General features: G+C 45.0%; 1 long non-coding RNA gene across 5 annotated transcripts; it reads right to left on the bottom strand.

Moving 5' to 3' along the window:
* Positions 1-965: 965 nt before the first annotated feature.
* LOC138521487 (uncharacterized) lies at positions 966-22,234 on the bottom strand. Of its 5 annotated transcripts, XR_011283060.1 has the most exons (5): positions 22,125-22,234; positions 21,856-22,016; positions 21,618-21,738; positions 21,189-21,289; positions 966-2,633 (listed from the first exon to the last, which is right to left on the bottom strand). It is a non-coding gene; the product is annotated as an uncharacterized lncRNA (long non-coding RNA). The 5 variants fall into 5 exon arrangements; XR_011283057.1 differs by lacking the exons at positions 21,618-21,738; positions 21,856-22,016; XR_011283056.1 differs by lacking the exons at positions 21,618-21,738; positions 21,856-22,016 and having other exon boundaries at positions 21,193-21,289.
* Positions 22,235-22,586: the final 352 nt, after the last annotated feature.

The following is a 22,586-nucleotide window of genomic DNA, read 5'->3' as shown; positions in this document are numbered from 1 at the left end:
ATAAACAGCGCAGCGCTCCGCGCACCAATAACTAACCATGGTCTTCACCATTGGCGTGGCAACTCCGAGATCGCATCCATCCCTGTGAAAACAAAAAGAGACATTGTTAGGGAACAGCGTAGTGGAGCAAGACGCCGAGAAGACAGAGAAAACGGAGGGAAAGAAAGAGACAGAATAAAGACATTATAACTCACCTGAAAGACAGCAAGCAGAGTCGGAGTCACAGCTGGTCTGGACCAGACATAAGGGCACATGGACCAGTGAAGCAACTAGGTCCACAGAACGCCCGCACCAACCATGCGCCCCTGCACAGAGACGCAGGACGGGGAGTTCAACGCACAAAAACCTAAGGTGAGCAATAACCCCAAGGGAGGGGATTTGGACCAGAGGGAGGTGGGAGTCCACCCATCACAGAACCATTATCTTAACCCTTCATTCTCCTGTTATAGGCGCTACCCAACGTCTGACACATAACCAAGCAGAGAGGGGTCCGGGATAGCGCTTAGACTTCCATCCAGTGTCGTGTGGCACCCCCGTGGATACCAGGTGAGCGTAAAACAAACTTGATAAAAATCTAAGTAGTTGTGAGGAAGTGCAACCCACCATTTAGTGTCACCCATATTGTGGCTTCTACCTTGCCCCTCCTTTAGATAGGTATGGACACTTTATTTAAACAATGACATGCAGGTGGCATTTGAATCATGGAAAATGATAGAGAACCTCAGGTGGCTTACGCTGTAGCTGCTCTTGTGTTTGTCTACAGGTAGTTCCTTATTCAGGCTCTCACACCTTTGAGAGCTATATGATGTAGGTACACATTTAAAGAGGGGTCACACGGTTTTCAACATCCCTTCTGCATAAGAACACAAGCGAGCTGAAGCAGTAGGGCCCTGCATCCTCCATAACCTTTGGCATCAGTGGACTGAGGTACTGGAGACCAGCCATAGGGAGACCGACGCCCAGACTATGTTTCAAAATAATCTTTAATGCATCACAGGACACCAGCAATCTCCCAAAATCACCGCCTTTTATACTTTTTTACGGCTGGTGCAACATTACATTTTATTGCACAGTACATTTTGATTGGTTCCTACAACTAAAAACAAACCCCTCCTGGCTTGTGATTGGCCGTTTTAACTGCCGCTCACCAAGTCCACATGACCTAATTTGCCACACATGGTTTGATGGACAGTCAATCTGATAGCTTGTGTTAAGATTCAGCTGAACACTCATTATAAATCATTTGATTTTTGGAACACAGCAGTCCTCATCAGATCACTGGAGTCTTTTTGGCAGGCTATACCATGCTTTCCTGCTAAGAAATTCTAAATATATATACCAGCTGCAGTGAACTGCTACTGAACTGCTGCCAAAGAATTACTCATCATACTGCATGATTAGGGGCTTTAGACACCATCTTGTTTTCTGGCATCCATTTTAGAAAATACTTGAGCCTTGGCCTGAATACTCTGCAGTTACCAAATAATGAGTTTATTATTTCGTCTTGTTTGCATAACTTTTTCCTATTTGGTTTTCAGACTAGATTTTTGATATTCTTGATATATGTGTAATACCTGAGATACCCTCAACTGCATGAGGCATTCTGACCCTAAAAAATATATCTCACCCTAAAATGTGCTTTTTGGCGTAAAAAGCACTACCATTCTGATGTTTTCAATACTGGGACTATTGATCATCCTGACAAGTTATCTGCATTCAGTTTGAAGGGGGTGGGGTCTAGCACCTCATCTACACTCTCCCCTCTGGCCTGTATTTAGACACCTATTCAATACAGAGCCACCACACCCAATGTCTACCCTCCCCCATGTTCAGTGTACCTATAGATCCCTGTCCTAATCATCCCACTCAGTGTGGTGATCTGTCTCAACATGGGAAGTATTATAAAACATTTCTACAAAGTCAACAATAACATATTGTATTCTCCTAGTCTAAACATGTATGTATCCCTAAAGAATACCTTTGTTTGCTTTTATCTGAATCCCACCTCCATTAGCCAATTAATTATAAACTAACTATACACATCAGGTAATTACGGTCACTATGAGAATCGAGAGAAAATAATTTCTTGAGGGAACCCACCAGCCCATTTTCATAAATTGTCCATGTGTGATTTTACTGCACACTTTTTCCTTACTCCCACCCCATGACGACGACATTTTCCTTGTTCCTCATTGTCTTCCGCATGCACATTCTTAGTGCTTGTCTTCTTTTTCCATTCATCTTTCATTGTCACATCTCCCACCAATTTCTTTTATTCTACTTGTTCCAAGTCCACATACTTTCTGCATTTAGTCCATACTTTATTTTGTCCTTTAGGCTGCGTGTAAAGCAAGTTCCTGGGCCCTTTGAATGCATAGGCCAGTGGTCCACTCTCTTTTATTTTACAGAGTACTTGGACTCTGCCTTCATTTATCCAAAGTCAGTAGGGGGGTATTCAAATACTTCTTCTGGGGAGCACAAGGATGGGGGAGTCTTGGCAGGAAAAACTTTGTAAACGCTCAGATTATACAATAGCAGTGATTGGGCATCTGGCTGAGTCCCTTGATCTTTTCTCTCTGCTCGCAGGTTCGGGTGCCACCAATTCACCTTGTGTATAGATCTTTCCTGTCCACCTGTAACATAAAACTGAATGAGTTTCCTTTGAAAAGTAAATATGTCTCCATCATCAGTACTTCCTCTTCAAACCCAACCCTTAAAACGATACTCGTGTGTTTACTTCAAACATTCCTGCCTCCGAAACAATCTCTACTACATTTTATTCATTTGTAATATAACAAAATAGCTGCTCCCATCTTTCTTTTCGCAAATGTTTACTCATTTTTAAATTCATGCTGGCTGATATTGGAACCTGGTTTATGATCTGAATTTGTGCAATAAATACATCCACCTGTGCCTGGCATTGCCCTTCGTTCTTATGGGCATCTTTTTTTAACAACTCCATATCTGTTACACTTCAGACTTCCCCGCGGGCATCCTTGCAAAATACAACTTCTTTACAGGCTCCTCTATGGTCCAGGTACAAGCTACCATGGCGTCTGTACAAACGTCGACGCACTCCAGGTCACCTGACACGTCTTGTACGTGGAAGACGTACAGCAAGCCACGCCCCTCTTACGACTATAAAACCACCGTCTTCCAAGGGGCTCGTTGCTGCTAATTAGCGTTACCAGCGTTTTTGTGTACCGTTTCCTCTTTGTGTTTCCTTACACGAATCCTTATCTGAACTCCTGGTTTTGACCCTTTGCCTGACTTTTGGATTGCCTCATCTCATCCTTTATTCCTGTCGTGCTGATCTGGTTGTTGGACTCGGAACGCTACTGGATACGGCTCTCTTCTTTGGCGGTTCTTCCCAGCTGCCGCTCTGCTCTTCAATTGCCATCTTCTATCCGGATCATCTCAACAGCTACTCAGCTATACTCGTGTACTCAGGTACATACCTATTGCCTTCCTTGGATATTGTCTTCTGTTGGATTCTGGGACATTGAGTGACTTTTCTTGTGATTGCTCTTAAGTGCACATGAACGCCCTCCTGAACTGCACCAACCCGGCACTAGTGCGTCCCTCGTGCCGTTCGGGGTTACTTACCTGTACTAACTTCCCTGTTTGTTATTTTTTCCTGTAGTTGTCTTCAGAATCCTGGACTCCTCTTACTCTACTATCTTATTTCAGGTCAGTGGTTATCAATCCTATAGCTATAGTGGGAACCGATACTGATTTAGTTCAATTCCACTCATTTGTGTTATTCTTCATTTAGATAATTCCCGGGGAAATTCAACTCCACTCCAATATCGATCTAGGTAGTTGTCCCATCATTTCATCTGTTCTAATTACTTGCATAATATCAACACTGTCTAATATCTTGGTATTCTTTTGAAGCATTGGTATTGGTGGTGAGTGTTCTCCCTGCTCTTTTATTCAATTGACATCTCTGTTCTAACTAAAACAGCAGAGAGGTACATTGTGGAAAAGAGCCCCTCTTTGAGGAAGCCTGAGTCTTGTACTCAGGAGAGCTGGGTTGGAAGGCTGAGTTTGGAATCTTATACCACCAACATCTCCAAGGTCATTATCTCTGTATCTTCGGCCTCCTCGGAGTGGTGAGTAACAGAATTAGCAGCCTTAAAAATGTCCACAGAGGCCAGTGATGCTTTGAATCAAATCGTGTAAATGGTCACGGATCTACGTACCGACTTGACCAATGCACAAGAAGCACTGCGCCAACGCATGGATGCCATTCAGTCTTTGGTTACCACACCAGCGTCACAGATGGCTGGTGCTGGAGCTACAGCATCAGGTTCAGGGTTTCCACCTCCACAGCAGGAATCAAACCCGATCATGCTTACCACCCAGTTCCCTCTAGCTCCTCCTGAACGCTTCCTAGGCGACCCTAAACAATACCGAACCTTCATTAATCAATGCAAATTGCATTTTCTGTGTCGCCCCGCCTCATTTCCCACATCTACAACCAAAGCGGCTTTTGTTTTGTCTCATTTGGGAGGCACCGCAGCCGCATGGGCTAACCCGTTGTTGGAATCTAATAGTCATGTTCTTTACAATTGTGATGCCCTTCTTGCTATGATGAGTAAAGTATTTGATACACGTTATACTACTCAAGCTACTGATTTGGAACTTTTAAAACATCGACGAGGAAACAATTCTTTATTGGTTTATTTGGCACGATTCAATCAGTTGGCAGCAGAAACTGACTGGCCTGAAGAAAAGAAGACAGCTGTCTTCTATCAAGGCCTCTCAGATGAATTAGAGGACATCCTCTCCACTGTTCCTGTAGTTCCCGCGGCATTCGGGGAACTGCTAGACTTAGTCCTTCAGTTTGATGCCCGCAAGTCCGAAAGACGCGGTGAAAAGAAAACAGCATTATTCAGCACGGTTTCAGCAGAGGCCTCGTCTTCTCCTGTGCCTGAACCCATGCAGAATGGGGTGGTTAGGGGGCCACTTACCCCTGCTCAACGAGAATATCGTCGATCACACAATCTCTGCATGTATTGTGGGGCCTCTGATCACTTATTACCTGAGTGTACCAAAAAACCTAAAAGAAAGGCGGGAAACACCAAATCCCGACAGTAGACAGAGTCCCTATGTCAGGAAACTCACCCTTGGACTCTACATTACAGAATCCGAGTCATTTAGTCCGCCTACCAGTTACATTTTCCTTACATCATGGTGTTTTATTCCAGACAACAGCTGTGATCGATTCAGGTGCAACAGGTAATTATTTTGATCAATGTTTTGCCGCCATGTCAAGAATACCACTGGTTCGCAAAACTATACCTGAAACAGTGAATGCAGTGGATGGTTCACTTCTTGTCTCAGGAATGGTTACTCACCAAACAGTTCCACTACATATGAGTACTGATGAAGGCCATACTGAAGACATATCATTTGATATTATTAAAGCACCAGCTTACAAAGTCATTCTGGGCATTCCATGGTTGAAACTTCATAATCCTGCCATCGACTGGTCGACATCCCAGATTCAGTTTCCTTCCAATATGTGCAACACTCGATGTACTACATTACTCTGTATTACACATGATAGTCCAGTCAGGGCGCTAGTTTCGCCTACGATGCATATTGGAGCTGTCTCTAAAAACGTTACCTCTGTGATACCTTCTCAATATGCAGATTACACAGATGTTTTTGACAAAGGGATGGTGGAGTCCCTACCCCCACATAGAGCTTATGATTGCCCAATAGACCTAATTCTGGGAGTAAAAATACCATCCGGCAGAGTATACTCCCTCACTCTCAAAGAAGATGAAGCCCTTAAAGATTACATAGACAAGGCTTTGACCATGGGATTTATTCGTCCTTCCAAATCACCAATTTCATCACCACTTTTCTTTGTTACTAAGAAGGAAGGGGATCTACGTCCTTGTATTGATTATCGTGCTTTGAATGCAGCAACCATAGAAAAACAGTATCCTCTTCCTCTGATTTCTGTCCTTCTTGATCAATTGGGTTCTTCCAAAATAATCACTAAGCTTGATCTCAGAGGAGCTTACAATCTCGTCCGCATGAGAAAGGGGGACGAATGGAAGACCGCATTTAAAACACGTTACGGTCTATTTGAGTATCTTGTCATGCCTTTTGGGTTATGTAATGCCCAGGCCACCTTTCAAGCTTTCATGAACGATCTGTTTTACGACATTCTTGAGCAATTTGTTGTTGTCTACCTGGATGACATTTTGATTTACTCTCAAAACCAGGAAGACCATGAAAAACATGTCACGACAGTACTCCAACGTCTGAGAGAGCATAGATTGTTTGTTAAAGCCGAAAAGAGCATATTTCATGCCTCAAAGGTGGAATTTCTGGGATATGACCTTACTAACAATGGTGTGCACATGAGTCAATCCAAAATTAGTGCGATCCTGGAATGGCCTGTGCCCAATTCACTCAAATCATTACAATCATTCCTGGGATTTGCACATTTCTATAGACGCTTCATCAATGGCTTTTCTGAAATATCTGCACCACTTACCTCTCTGACAAGTGCCAAAGTACCATTTGTATGGTCTTCAGAAGCTCAGAGAGCCTTTGATCAATTAAAATCAGCATTCACTTCTGCTCCTGTCCTCAAACATCCTGATCCTGAGCTTCCTTTTTTTGTTGAAGCTGATGCTTCAGGTTATGCCATTGGGGTGGTATGGTCTCAAACCTGTTCGCATTCGGGAGAGATCCATCCTGTTGCCTATTTCTCTCGTAAATTGACAGCTTACGAAAAGAATTACTCCATCACAGAACGCAAACTTTTAGCCATCAGAGACGCATTCTTGGAATGGAGGCATCATCTTTTGGGGGGCAAACACCTTGTAACTGTATACTCTGATCACCACAGTCTGTTAGCCTTCAAATCTATGAAATGTCTTACGGCTAGACAGGCGCGGTGGCATTTATTCTTTTCACAATATCAATTCGTTATCACATACCGTCCTGCTAAAGCCCAAGTTCCGGCTGATACTCTCTCATGCTTACATGCGGATGGTCAGTCTCAACAGCTCGAAGCTCTTCCTCTTCTACCAAACAAGGTTGTTTGTGGTTGTTCGGTTCAGCCCTCTTTGCGTTCAATCATCCTTGATTGGGTTTCAAAACATCCAAAAGAGATCACTGACCTCAATCTGGAAAACATTCAGGGTATGCCATTCATTCAAGGGCGCGTCTATATACCCTCAGGTCAAGCTAGAGAATTAGCTTTTCAGTGGTCTCACGATTCTTTGAATGCTGCACATCCAGGAAGTCAAAAAACTCTTGAAACCTTACGGCGTTGGGCTTGGTGGCCTTCCATGGTTCGTGATGTAAAGGATTACATTTTGACTTGTTCCATATGCACTCAGTGTAAAACTTGTAGAGCCAAACTAGTTGGATTGTTGCAACCTCTTCCTGTGCCGTACAAACCTTGGCAGATGCTGTCAATGGATTTCATTGTGGAACTTCCTGACGTTCAGGGCTATGACGCTATTTGGGTAATCGTTGATTACTTTACTAAATATGCATTGTTCATACCTTGTTCGGGTTTGCCTGCAGCTCCAGAATTGGCTAAACTGTTCTTGACGAATGTGTTTCGTTTCTTTGGCTTACCCTCGGTTATTGTTTCCGATCGTGGCACGCAATTTACGTCACGATTCTGGAAGGCTCTTACAGCTTCTTTGGGTATTGAAGACAGGTATTCCTTGGCTTACCATCCTCAAACGGATGGGCAGACTGAGAGAACTAATGCTACCATCGAACAGTATCTATGCTGTTTATGCCTTCAGTACCAACAGTCTTGGTTTACTTCTTTACCTTATGCAGAATTTGCATATAACAACTCTATGCATACATCAACCGGAGTTTCTCCCTTTTTTGCCCTGTATGGTGGTCATCCTAGGGCACTTCCACTTGATCCGGTATTACCGGCCATTAATCCTCCAGCAAGAGATTGCATCACAGATCTCGATAAGATTCATCGGGACGTACGCTGTCATTTACTCCAAGCTCAAGATCGTGCCAAGAAGTATGCCGATGTACATCGATCACCTGCTCCAGTCTATCGCAGTGGCATGAAGGTGTGGTTATCGTCCCGCAATTTGCGAATTGCAGGCAAACGCTCGCTTCTGCCCAAATTTGTGGGACCCTATATCATTACTGATGTCATCAATCCTGTGGCAGTTAAGCTTTCTCTGCCGCGATCTTGGCACATACATCCAGTCTTTCACGTCTCCTTGATCAAGCCTTTCATCCCTGGGACCCGTCTGCCTACTCGTCCTTCGCCGATCTTGGTGGATGGTGAGGAGGAATATGAGTTCTCGCGTATCCTGGACTGCAGGATGTCTAGGGGTACGTTGTTCTACCTCGTGGATTGGAAGGGGTATGGCCTGAGGATCGTACTTGGGAGCCACTCTCCAATTTGCATTGTCCGGTTCTTCTGAGGAGCTTCCATTCCGCCAGGGGGTTGCCGGTGTCTTTGGGGGAGGATGCTGTTACACTTCAGACTTCCCCGCGGGCATCCTTGCAAAATACAACTTCTTTACAGGCTCCTCTATGGTCCAGGTACAAGCTACCATGGCGTCTGTACAAACGCCGACGCACTCCAGGTCACCTGACACGTCTTGTACGTGGAAGACGTACAGCAAGCCACGCCCCTCTTACGACTATAAAACCACCGTCTTCCAAGGGGCTCAATGCTGCTAATTAGCGTTACCAGCTACACGCGGTTTTTGTACCGTTTCCTCTTCGTGTTTCCTTACACAAATCCTTATCTGAACTCCTGGTTTTGACCCTTTGCCTGACTTTTGGATTGCCTCGTCTCATCCTTTATTCCTGTCGTGCTCATCTGGTTGTTGGACTCGGAACGCTACTGGATACGGCTCTCTTCTTTGGCGGTTCTTCCCAGCTGCCGCTCTGCTCTTCAATTGCCGTCTTCTATCCGGATCATCTCAACAGCTACTCAGCTATACTTGTGTACTCAGGTACATACCTATTGCCTTCCTTGGATATTGTCTTCTGTTGGATTCTGGGACATTGAGTGACTTTTCTTGTGATTGCTCTTAAGTGCACATGAACGCCCTCCTGAACTGCACCAACCCGGCACTAGTGCGTCCCTCGTGCCATTCGGGGTTACTTATCTGTACTGACTTCCCTGTTTGTTATTTTCTCCTGTCGTTGTCTTCAGAATCCTGGACTCCTCTTACTCTACTATCTTATTTCAGGTCAGTGGTTATCAATCCTATAGCTATAGTGGGAACTGATACTGAATTAGTTCAATTCCACTCATTTGTGTTATTCTTCATTTAGATCATTCCCGGGGAAATTCAACTCCACTCCAATATCTATCTAGGTAGTTGTCCCATCATTTCATCTGTTCTAATTACTTGCATAATATCAACACTAATATGTCTAATATCTTGGTATTCTTTTGCAGCATTGGTATTGGCGGTGTGTGTTCTCCCCGCTCTTTTATTCAATTGACATCTCTGTCTGTTCTAACTAAAACAGCAGAGAGGTACATTGTGGAAAAGAGCCCCTCTTTGAGGAAGCCTGAGTCTTGTACTCAGGGGAGCTGGGATGGAAGGCTGAGTTTGGAATCTTATACCACCAACATCTCCAAGGTCATTATCTCTGTATCTTCGGCCTACTCGGAGTGGTGAGTAACAATATCCTTTTAAAGGGCACATTTTTCCCCAAAGGTCGACATTCTCACACCAAGGAATCAACAATAACAAACGACAAACAGGTAACATACCAGATTAAAAACATTTCAAGAATGGACGTCTTCTTCTATGGTTCTCCTGTCTTCTAGGAGCATCCGTAGCTGAAGAAGACAACACTGGTGTGGGTCCTTGCTCTCGGTAGAAAACCAAAAATAGATGGGAAGTCACATTTGAGTCTCGCAAGGTGGTCCGATTTCTCCCTAGCATAGAACCTTTCTCCTTGCTGTTAGTCAGAAATATCTACTGTGGTCATTTCTTCACATTCTCAGCCCACCTAACTATAGGCTCGCTCTTTCTGGATCATTGGTGCACATTAAAATAGCTATTAGTGTATCACTCAGTCCTGTATTTCTTTTTTCTGCTCTGCTAAATGTTCTTCTCTGTGTCTTCTGATGTCTTCCTTCTGCTTGCGTAGGACCGCAGTCATCTTCTTTTGCTTACCTTGATTCTGTTGACATAATTGATACATTTTGCTGCTCGCTGCTTGCTACCAGCTGCTCCACCTACACTAATTTAGCCTACCCCTCTTATTTGGAACCCAGCACTGTATATTAGCGTGACATAAAAAATATATTGTTTTGCCTATTATAAACATTTCCTACACTTTTGCCAAATCTACCCTTTTGGCATCTTGCCATTTATCAGAATTTAAAAAAAGTTACACCAACTTTTATCTGAAGTCTTCTGTGTCCTTGTTGTCAGAGGTGGCCATACTTGCATATACATGCTATTCTATACTCACACCTGTTAATTCCTATCTTGGGAAAATTCTACATGTTTGAAAAGACTGTATCCCTTACTGCCTTTCTCCTGTACTCACCTGGGTCCTCTTACTCCTAATAAAGATCAACAATGTGTTCACACACTTTGGGTGTGAACCAGTACTTACCTCTTCTAGCCCTACTTGTCCACCAGCACTTACCGCTGTTGCAATATAATGTTTTCTCCCATTATAATACTATACTCTGCTAGGCCATGTAGACATTCCTCCCATCCACAATGAATATCAATATATTTTCATCTGTAAAACATAAACCAACATCATCATATTCATTCAAATAATGTTTTTGTTACTTACCCTTATATGTTCTTTGGATCAGCCCTTCATTAATCACATTGTCTTTTTTATTAAAATACACTACACTATTCAGTTACAGCCAGCACCCTCAATTGTGCTCTTTATTTTGCAAATCTGGATATTTTATTCATTAAGGCTTCTTGCTTCTTTAATATCCAATCATTCATGCAAACAATCATTCATTCATTCATTTTTTATGTATTTATTTATTTCACTAAATTGACATCACTTTTCTGATTTGAACTTCTTACACCTATGCTGTTTAAGGTCAACTATTTATTTTCATCTTCCCCTAATTAATCTAATCATAACACAAAAGTTCATATTTGTCATATTTACAATCCCTTGCATGCCTGTATTTTTATTTTGTTCCCCTATTCATTTCCCTAGACCTATGTCATAAGGGCCTACGGTCCCCAGGACACTTGGCACTCTCTCTCCAAGCCTTCCTGCAATTATGCTGCTACATTATTGCAACATACTATAAGATTTTCCCTTTTCCTTTTCAGTGTATGATGCTCCTAAAGAAACACCACGTCATCATCTGTTGAGTCCTGTCTAAATATGTCATCATCAGTGACATCAATCAACATAGACCTATTCTTGAGAACCATCACAGTCCGTTCTACTTGTCCTTTACTTTGAGCATTTTCATTTTCACACTATGGCTGCTTTTATGCTAGAGGAATTATCTGCCCTCTTATCCATAAGTATCTATGGTCTTAACAAGAATTCATCAAATATTCTCACCTTTTTCTCCACTAGGCCAAATAGCCATGTTTAGCACAATGCTCATCTCATGATACAAAAAATCTCTGGTTCTATTTAAACACCTCGCAGAACCACTTGCCATTTGCATGCCAAGATAAATTCATCCGCGTTAAAATGCTGCATCCCAAAAGTGGAACACCCTATCCCTTGATCAGAAATAAATGAAATCATCATGTTCAGTTTTGTCATCCAATCCCTTTTCAAAACATTGGGCCTCATTACACGGTAGGCGGAGGACCAAGGTGCTATTAGCACCTTGGTCCATGCCGGTAAAATACCGACATCGCCTTGGTGGAAAGGGGAATTACCGCCCTATTCCAAGGTTGGCGGCGCGGTAATTCCCCCTTCCCCCATTGCCCTTCCCCATTCCCATTTTTGCCCCATAGGGCTCTATGGGAATAGGGAAGGTGCTAATTACGGTGCCGCAAATTGCGGTACCGTAATTAGCACCCTGGTCCCTTTGCGGGTTGGTTTTTAACGCCTGCTAAACAGCAGGCGTTAAAGTACCTATCCGCAAAGGGACCTCGTAGTAAGGCGGTAAGGGTTAACGGTCACCGGTACCATTACCGGTGACCGTTAACCCTTACCGCCTTCAGTGTTATGAGGCCCATTGACAGGTGCCTGTTGCAAATATAACAAAAATCAGGCACACTCTCCTATAAAGATTGATGATTCATCATCAAAAAGAAACTCAACTTGTAGCTCCAAAGAACCCTCAATCTTCTGATAATTCCCACTATTTGACACCTTTCCTCGTTTGTTCAAAGACGTGCAGTCCCAACGTCTACCAATAGAGCAAAGATTTCGCCTCCTACTGCCACATTAAATGTTGGCACCTCTTGAGGCCTAAGATCAATTAATAATTCTGAATGCATCAAGTCGTCCTGTGAGCTGTCCTATTGTAGGTGCATGCATACCCGTGTTCCTGTGAAAGGATTTCCTCCTATCATAGTGGCACCTCCTGTCCTGTGTTTGCACATTGCTGAATCTGCATGGCGGCTCGCTATACTTGCCCCTGCAGTGAATTCATTTTACACTCGCTCTAGCTGCTATACTTGTTGTACTCTAAATGTCTTCGTTTGATACACTGTCTGATACTGGGCAAACCCTTGCCTAGCTCGTGAGCTATATACTGGGGATAAACTACCCCCCTCTTGAGAATTGTCCACCTCGTGCATCTCCTTGACTTTTACATGTGCGCACAATGTGCTCTGTCATTCCACATGTCCAACACTCTGGAGGGAATCTTCTAGTCTGCCCTCCCTACATGTCTTGATTATCACTGCACATTCTGAAAACTACTTTGGCTGTTCTGAAAGCTTCCTCTTCCTCTTCCTCTGGAGCCTGTTCTCGGCATGAACCTGTTCCCTCCTTGATCCCATTGACGTTGATTATTTGGCTGTGACATACCCACTGCCTGCTGTGTTCCCGGCCCCTATCCGCTTGTCAGCATCGCCCTTCCTATGGCATATTTAGACACTTTCTTTTTGGACTAATTTGACTGCCTCAAGTTTTTCTTGTTATTACCCTCTTGCAGCAGCCTGCAAAAATGTGTGATAGTCAACTGTATATTTACCCATGACCAGTGGCGGCTGCTATCAGAGGGTGGCAGGGCGCCGCCCCCCCCAACCCCCCCAACAAAGGGCCCAGAAAGTAGAAGCAGTAAAACTGTAAAAGATTCAGAACTTCACAACACTTCTGAATCTTCTTTGCATTTCATTGCCAACAGCACGGGGGCGCTGTGGCAACAATAGTGTTGTCTCAGAAGTTAACTCCTATGGCCGGCCCAGCTCCCACAGCGGGGCACGTCCCGTTTTACTCTGTGTTTTCACTACTAGAGTCCGTGGAGCTCGTAGCTCCACGCACACTACGTAAGCCCTTTCATTAGTGCTTGAAGGGTGGCCCCGCCAGTATAAAATGTGCGCAAACAGCGCACCGAAGATAGATACAGTAATGAAATTGGCTGTTTGCCAGCCAATGACATTACTGTATCTATGCAGATGATGGCGCAGGCAGGGTGTGTGCGTGCGCCTTCGCCACCTTCACACTTCAGTCTGTCTCTGGATTGTTTCGGTGAAGCTTGCCGGCGGTAAGTACCCACTACCCACCTACTAGCCACTACCCTACCCAGAGTGACTGTTTGGGCCGTGTAACACAGCCCCAACAGTCAGCACTGAAAGACGTGTAGGCCAGTGCCTAGACTTCATTCAGTGCTGATTGTTGGCCGGCCGTGTAGGCAACTTGGGACTTTGTGTCCCACGGCGGCGGGCACACTACCTGGGACGCATGTCCAGCAGTCTCTTTGATCAGTACACAGACAATGGACAGTACTCCTCTAGTTTATAAAAAAGGACACTTGCCCTTACCAAAAGACTAAAGGCCATTTCAGTGTATTTACCACAAGTGCAAAAAAATAACCAGCCATTTCCTGGTCTCTATTCCTGAGGAGAGAAAACGGCAGCAAGGCTCCTTCGGCCAATCACTGCCATGCATAGACATATCGCGCAAGCGGCAGATTGACCCCTTTGTGATAGTTGTAGATTAGTGTAATGCCGAGTGTTTTTTAAGAAATAGCCACCACTTTTATGCCTTGGTAAATACGACTCGTGTTTTGGAGCACTCACCTCTCTGTGAAAAAAATACCCCATAAACGTAAACGTCAAAGTGCATTCGTTTTGAAACCCTTCACTGACTAAAAACAAGCTATGCACTATTTTCCTTCCAGGGCGCGCGCCTACCTCGAAAGCTCTTATCACCCTACACCCCATGACATTAACATTTAACACACTTTTCAGTAGAAAGGGACCTTTCATGAGCTGAGCACTAAAAGTGAAAGCGAGGCATTAGCCCTATTTCTTGGTAGTTGTCATTCATTTAATTGCATAGAAAAAGAGCGACGGTCAGCAGACGCAGATTGGCATTGCATATTTCACTGCACTACTGCCACCGCAGATATCCGTCCCCTGTACACGTATTCCTTGCTTCCGTTGTGGCACATATATGTTGTTTTGCGAGATGGCCAGATGAGCGCGAGCACGTGACCCCCTTTGAAGCTTTGCACTACTCACATGTGATCATAAGGTGCGAGAGGTGACAGCTGGGCAGGCTCCAAGTATGTAGCAATTCATACACCTTTTTACGGTATGTTGTTGTTGCCCCATCCTTGAAGTCCAATGTGATTGGGGTTAACGCAGCAGCGGGGGCCGCTTGGGCCTTTCTTTACCCATGGTCCATGACCGAGGGGTACTGGCACGCCCTCAAATGTTGGCAGGTAAAGGAACCGTGCAGTAAATCGAGCTCCCAAAGATGACAGTTTCATCAGAGGGGACTGGGATTAGCTCTTTGGTGCAGTGAAATGCAGCCTGCAATGCAAGCGCGGAATCACACCTCTCCCATGCGAAGTGTGGCTGTGGGATTATTCACAATACTTCACTACTCTGCCTATACAGGGTCACCGATGAGCTGGAGTGGACTGGGAACAAAAGCCCCATATTACACATTTTCAGCAAGTCCAACCCCTTTTCTATGAGAACATTTAGAAATAAAATAGGTTACCAGTAACACACAAAAGAAGCCTGGGGTGCAGAGGCCTACCAGGAAATCCCCAGATTGCTGTATAGGTCAGTCCACCCCTGCCGATGAGGCATGGAAGGTATTTTAGATGGGTCTGGTAGAAGGACCCATTACTGTGTGCCCCTGGGCATGGTTCCCCATGGGATGATGGGCAGCTGTGGCCGGGGTTTCCCAGAACTGGAGTCCTTTCAGGCTGAGGCCCTTTTTATTAAGAATGGGTAAATTCTGGTCTAGGGACGCTTGCCCTACATGTCTGCTGATGTAGTGAAGGGCATTCAGGATGATGCACACCTTCTATAATGCGTGCCCAGAGACAAATGGCGCTATTTATTCCTTTCCAAAGGCCCACCGACTTTACCAGATCCCTGCTTGCCCACTTGCCAGCAGTAGACTGCTCGGCCGACTCCCAGGTGGTACCGTTCAACATACTTGGCCAAGTATGAGTGCATCATTTCAGCTGTCAGTCATTTAGTGGCACATGGGAAGTTGTTATCTGCCCCATGCCATATCTGCGCACTCCTTGTGATGTGTGGCTTGATATCAATTGTGAATCGACCCTCTTGCACTGTTCATCTCTCCATTGTTATTCACCAAGGAAACTTGCAGGCAAGAGGCCCTGCAAGGCTAAGGGATATTAGTATGTAAAACCTAATGCTTTTTATGTCATATTTCGGTGGGTTTTGGACAGTAAATAGCATATTTTGGAGGCCATTTTTAAAAAAATGTTGCGGGGGAGAACCCCTCCATGCCCCCATTGGGTGGTCTGGGCTCGTGCGCTGCACGCGCTCACTCCAAAAATTCCCCCAGGGATCTTTACGCCCCACCAGCTTTCAAACTCACCAGCCGCTACTGCCCATGATCTTGCTTTCACTCCCACTTGCTTTCCCAAGTGTCTCTGTTCCTGCTCAAATAATCTCTGACATAAAAATGTGGTAAAATACTGCCACTGTTTTCACACTTGCTTTCGTACTGCAAGAATTTTAGTGCTCCTAAATATGAGCAAGCAGATCATTTTTTAAAATTGTCTTTATTTCCTTCTAAAAAGACCAGCTACTCTTATATTCTGTTTCATCTAGCACTCTAAATGTAAAACGAAACCATCCTGCGTGTGCGTGTGTTCTCTTCACAATATTGAATTCCTTCTTCTGACTACCCATGTGTGTTTTTATCTGCATTATATATAATCTATTGATTGCCTGTATTTCCATAAAATCATGTCTATTTGTGTGCATGGGTGTGTGTGTGCATGTATGCATGTGCATGTGTGCATGAGTGTGCACGTATGCATGTGGATGTGTGTGTGCATGTGTGTGCATGTGTGTGTGTGTGCGCATGTGTTTGCATGCATGTGTGCATGTATGCATGTGGGTATGTGCTTGCATGTGTGTGTGCATGTATGCATGTGGGCATGAATGTGTGCCTGTCATAACAAAGATTCTATCCTTAATTATCTCAATTTATTCCCCTATAAATGTGCCAATTTTTCCTCATTTTTCCTTTTTAGTGCCTCAACCTGCTTGCACTTTTTTCACAAATACATTTCCATTTAAACAACTCTTACAAAATCCCCTAAATAATGTTTTCCTTATTCTTAGAAGCCAGACCATCAAGATGTGTACTTCTATAAAAACGACCTTTTCAACCTAATGTTTTTTTGATTTTTTTTTTTAAATGTGTTTATTTTAAATCAAGGCAGGTTGACAAGCATAAATCAAAAACAATAGCAGAGACGTGTTGACTCCCTCCAGACCCTTCCCCTTCCGAGGCCTCCAGCCTCTGGGCCGTCTGTTCTGTGGCCCCGCAGTCTATGTGTCCCCTCCGGGGTCCACCTGGTCTCTTAGGGTCCATCGGGCATTGATGGGTTTGTAGGTTAGAGCGGAAAACGCATATTCTAGTACCGGGCCCCAAATGTTCTGGAATCGGTGGAGGACCCCGCCTTTGCTGCTGTCACCTTTTCCGCTATCAGTATCTCCCATAGTTTTGTCCACCATTGAGCCATACAAGGGCCGTCCGGGGACTTCCCACAGCGGGCCAGCACCGATTTCCCAGCTAGAAGGCATTGGGTCAACAGTTTCGCCCTATTCCCGGAGTGTGGGTAAATCACAGGGACCGGGACCCCCAACAGGACGGGCCCTGGTTCCAGCGGGACTGCTGCCCCGGTGATTTGTGCAATACCTCCCAGGCATAGTTTCCAGAATTGCTGGATTTTCAGGCATGCCCACCACATGTGGAAGAAGGAGCCTGGGTTACCCCATCCTCTCCAGCAAGAGTGGTCCACCCTGGGGTTCATGTGATGAAGCCTAAAAGGGGGGTAGTACCACCTTAGCATCATTTTAGATGCAGATTTCTTATTGGTGACACAAGTGGATGAGGAGTGTGCTCGGGTCCAGATATCCACCCATGTTTGGTCCTCTATCGGGTGCCCCAAACCGGCCTCCCACTGGGCCATGCAGCGGGTTCTCTCTGCCAGGAAATCGCCCAAAAAGCACCTATGTAAGGTGGATATACTGCCTCGAATCGGGGGGGATCCTTGAGCGTTAGTTTAAGAGGGGTGAGAACGCGCGTTGCTTCTTGTAGGGTTTGGGGATGCGAGCACCAGTGACGCAATTGTATATAGGTAAATCTGTCTTTTTCCTGAAGTTGGAACTTTTCCCTGCATTGTTCAAAAGTGCAGGGTGCATTTCCCTCGTACAGCTGCTCTAGGGTCTCAAGGCCACCGTTTATCCAGCGTTGGAAGATGCAAGGGTTTGACCCTGGTGAGAAAGCTGGGTTAGGGAAAATCGGCGATTGTGGGTTCAGGCCCCTCGGGATGCCCTTCCGTTTTAGTGCCCAGTCCCAGGTATTCAGGGTGTGTTTGGTAGCCAGAAGGAGGCCTCCCCAGTGTATTCTGAGGAGGGGCGGGATGTGTGGCAGAAATCGTAGGGGTAGGGGCAGCTGTGATTGTTCCAGTTCTACCCATCTGGGGCGGTTTGTGATTGTTTGCCATGCAAGGACATGTGCCAGTTGGGCTGCCACTCTGTAGGCCTGTAAGTCTGGGACTCCTAGCCCTCCCATTTTGGAGCCAGCCAATAGTGTCTTGTAAGGGATTCTAGCCTTCTTACCTCTCCAGATGAACTTCAACATTTTCCTCTGTAGATCTCCGAAGGTTGGTGCGGGAATTGCCACTGCGAGGGAGGAGCAGGCATAAAAAAAGCTAGGAAGAAAGTTAATTTTGCAAGCTGTTATGCGTCCCATTAATGAGATCTCCTGGGTCGTCCAGCGTTTCAGGTCTCCCTCTAGTTCTTTAAACAGCCGGGGAAAGTTAGTCTGGTATGTCTCTTTTGGGTCCGCCGGAACGTAGACCCCTAAGTAGGGGATGGCCCTTTTTTCCCACTTTATTAGGCTCATCTTGATCAGCATTTCCTGTTCCTCCGGGGCGAGGCCAATGCCCAAAGCCGTTGACTTAGCGAAGTTGACTGAAAAGCCGGGCACCTCACCGTAGCTGATTATCTCCACTAAGGCATGCTTCAAAGAGGAGCAGGCTTCCGAAATCATAAGCAGGACTTCATCGGTGTATAAAGCGATTTTGTGTTGCGATGGGCCGACCTGCAGGCCTTTAATATGGGTGTTTTGTCTTATTTTCTGGGCGAAGGGCTCCATGGTGAGTGCAAAAAGCAGGGGTGAAAATGGGCAGCCCTGTCTAGTTCCACAGGACAGTGGGATTGGGGCCGAGATGGATCCGTTGGTCCTCAGAAATGTTTTTGGTTCTTGTAGTTGGCCAGAACCATCGTTTGGAATGCTGTACCGAAGCCAAAGGCCCCCAAAGTGCGTTTCATGAACGGCCAGTCCTCCCTGTCAAATGCCTTGGTAGCATCCAAGGCCATCAGTACTAGTTTTTGGGAGTTTCGGGCGGCACGGTCCACCAGGTTTAAGGTCTTCTGGATACTGTCCCCTGCTGACCGGTTTAGGATGAAACCTGCCTGGTCCGGCTGGATTATCTCCGGCAGGATGTGGCCCAGGCGATTTGCAAGAATTTTGGAATACAGGTTCGCATCTATGTTCAGTAGTGCATTCCGTCTGTAGGAGGCCAGGTCTCTTGGGTCTTTCCCTGGCTTGGGCAGGAGAATGGTGGTTGATTCCTGCATCGAGGGGGTCACTGACCCTGTTTCCCTGAAGGAGTTGAAGAGTGTTACCAAGGGGGGAATCAGCTGGGGTCTGAATAGTTTGTAGTACCTCGTCGAGAATCCGTCCGGGCCTTGGGCTCGAGTTTTGAGAGACTTGATGGCTTCTTTGACCTCTTCCTCTGTGATTGGTGCCTCCAGGGATTCCTGTGCTTAGTTGGAAAGTTGGGGCAACGCCGCGCTTTGCAGGTATCCTTCTTGTTTAAGCTGGTCTCGCGGAGTAGCTGTCATGACCTGGGTCAGGTGGGCTACCGCCAGTTGCTGTTTTTTAGGTTCTGAGTATTGGACGACTCCCTGAGAGTCGCGCAGGCCGGAAATAGTGTTAGTTCGTTTTATTTTGGCCAGTTTGGCTACCAGGATTTTGTTTGCCTTGTTGTTCTTTGCGTAATAAGATTGTTTGACCTTGGCCATTAGATGCGCAGTCTGTTCTGCATAGTGGGCTTCTAGTTTTTTCTTGGCCGTGCGTAAGGCACGCTGCGTTTTGGGGGACCAATCTTTTTTCTTATGGGTTTCCTCCGCCGCTTTAAGTTCTTCTTCCAAAGCCGTCCGGATCTGCCGCCTGTTCCGGTGATAGGCCGACCCCTGTGCAATCAGGATGCCTCTGATTACTGCCTTCATGGCATCCCAGTTATTTGCCGGGGAGGTGTCGGAGGCTGGATTTTCCTCAAGGAAGTTCTTGATCGCGGTTGCGATTCTGTCTCTTGTCGACATGTCATTGAGGATTGGGTCATACAACGACCATTTACAGGGGGAATTAGATTTGGGGTTTTGAGTGCGGATCTCCATGATCACTGGGGCGTGGTCGGATAGGATTCTTGAGCCGATGGACACTTCCTCAACGAAAGCGAGAGTTTGTGGGGATGCCAGGAGGAGGTCAATCCTTGAGAAGGTGCGGTGGACATAAGAGTAAAAGGAGTACTCTATTTCAGTGGGGTGAAGGACCCGCCAGGAGTCCACCACCTCCAGGGATATGAATAAGTGTAGGAGGCTCAGCGCCTGAGCGAGGTCGTTCGAGGTCGGGGGTGCGATTTATCTCTTATCGGGTCTGGCACTCCGTTGAAGTCCCCTCCTACTGTGTGTGTGTCTGCACTGGCTTTCTGCCAAGCTACGCACATTACACTAAGAAAAAAGGCTATAACTGTTGGGAATGTTATATTAAAATGTATAATATACATCATTCTGTTGATTAGGAACTGGGAGACCATAATCTATTGAGAACAGAAAAGAGGACCCAAGATTGGAGTCCTCCCGTCCCCTGCACACTCTGGGTATACGCAGCAAGGCGTACAATTCTTAAAGTTAGTAGTTTAGCACATTGTATGTGAAATAATCAGTTAAAATTTGATCTGATTAGGACAAAAAAACTTTGGTAATAATGATGTAAAACATGAGGGCAGGATTAGCTCCCATTTATTCAGAAACAGTAATTGAAACAAAAGCAATGAAAAGAGCAGTGCATCGTCTCATCATCACAAATAACAGAAATTCCACTGTGGTAGGCTGACGCGTTTTGAGGTCAATCCTCTTCTTCAGAAGCCTTTGTGGAACTGTTGTTGGGTATAATATAAGCATAAATGAAACAGAGAAATCAAAAAAGTATAGTTAGATCTAGCTACAACTAGCTAGTGAATCATATATTGTGAGTCACGCAAGTAGTGTATCCATTGTAACAAGGGCAATCCATTCATTTGAAAACAGTACAAACAATGTGCACCTGTCGACCAAAGTACATTGTAGAAGATAGCCAAGCATATAGTGCAATAACTGAACATAATCCCAAACTAGAAAGGTCAACATATCAACTCTAAAAGCGGATCTAAATATATATCTCTCCACTGTTGGTTAAAGGACGCACAGGCTATGAGAAAAGGCATTTACCTACATGGTTGATAGTATCTGAGCACTGCGGTGTAATGTCTGTATTCATGTAGAACAGGAAACTTGCTCCTAAAGGATGGAGAAGGATAAGCACAAGGGCACTAAGAAAGAAAGGAGAAGGAAGTGTGTATCACTAATGGGTGGTAATGATTGAAAATATTACATACAGGACCTATAGACATACACATCCCCTAGAGGGCTCATACGGTAAACAATAGAGCCATGATATGGTGGTAGTTGTATTAAAAAAATCGCAAGCAAAATTCTTTACTATAGAGATAGGTGAATACACAAAAAGCGTATGCTAAAGTAACCGGGAACTGCAGTATAATATATGGGAATCGGCTCGAGATCAGAAAATAGTCAATAGTGGGTCAAAACGTCTAGTGAACAACAGTTTAAAAGAAAAAAAAAAGAAAAAAGACTCACATAAAGACCTCAATGAGGAAACTGGCAGGTAATGGGGTGCGCGTGCACACTGTGTGTGTAAAGCGCCTCGTTTAAAGGGGCTCGCTTTCCAGGATGAAAAAACAGGAAATGTGCAGGCTATCTGTGGAAGATATAAAACACAGCGGACACCTAAGTAGGTGAAACTGTATATGGCTAGAAAATGCCTAAAGTCGTAATGACTAAGTTGTATAAATGCTCAGCGTTATGTGAAACTGACCTTGTGTCAGCTGGTAGCAGACCAAGGTTCCTCCTATGGCATGGTGCGAAACCCAGGTAAATGGGTGCGAAACCCAGGTAAATGACAAGCTGTAAGGGAGCCGAATGTAGAATGGCAATCAGCTTCAAGGGGGCGGGTGGTGCAAAGGTTGCGATCGCCCTCTGCAAAGACAGGGAGTCCGTGTTATTCGAGGCTCCGTGTCAAAGTCAATCAAGTAAGAAACCACAGGTAAAAGAAATTCAATGAATCCAAGAGAATTAACTGCGTACCTTGTTAATATAACTTGAGAAGCCGATAGCGTCCCACCATGCCACCCGTGTCCATGGAGACAAGGGATAGTTGAGAAACTGGCGGTACTCGAGTGATATACTCACTTCACTGGCTGAAGCAAAACGTGTGGGAAAAATAGAAGAAGGACTACCCTAATCATAATAACATGACAGACATCTTGAACATGAGTAAGTGTCTAGCTAGCCCAATAGTGGCATATATAATCCGGAATTTGAATCATGTGTAGCCCTGTTGGAGCCACGCAATTGAATATTCTGGATGAGTCTCTCGTTTGTGTATATAGTACAATCTATTGCAAGAACAGTAATTCGGTCACATAATTATACGTGTGAACATTGACATTAACGAAGATTGTGTAAAAAAAATGTTTGCACTTGCGTGTGCACATGTCAATTGAATCAACAGAGTGTGCTGTAAAGCTGATCTAATGTATATCCACA

The sequence above is a fragment of the Ambystoma mexicanum genome, chromosome 13, assembly GCF_040938575.1.
Source record: "Ambystoma mexicanum isolate Mex_15411 chromosome 13, UKY_AmexF1_1, whole genome shotgun sequence".
NCBI classification, from domain to species: domain Eukaryota; kingdom Metazoa; phylum Chordata; class Amphibia; order Caudata; family Ambystomatidae; genus Ambystoma; species Ambystoma mexicanum.
Note: the sequence above shows the minus strand (reverse complement) of the source record. Positions and strands in the feature narration are given on the sequence as shown.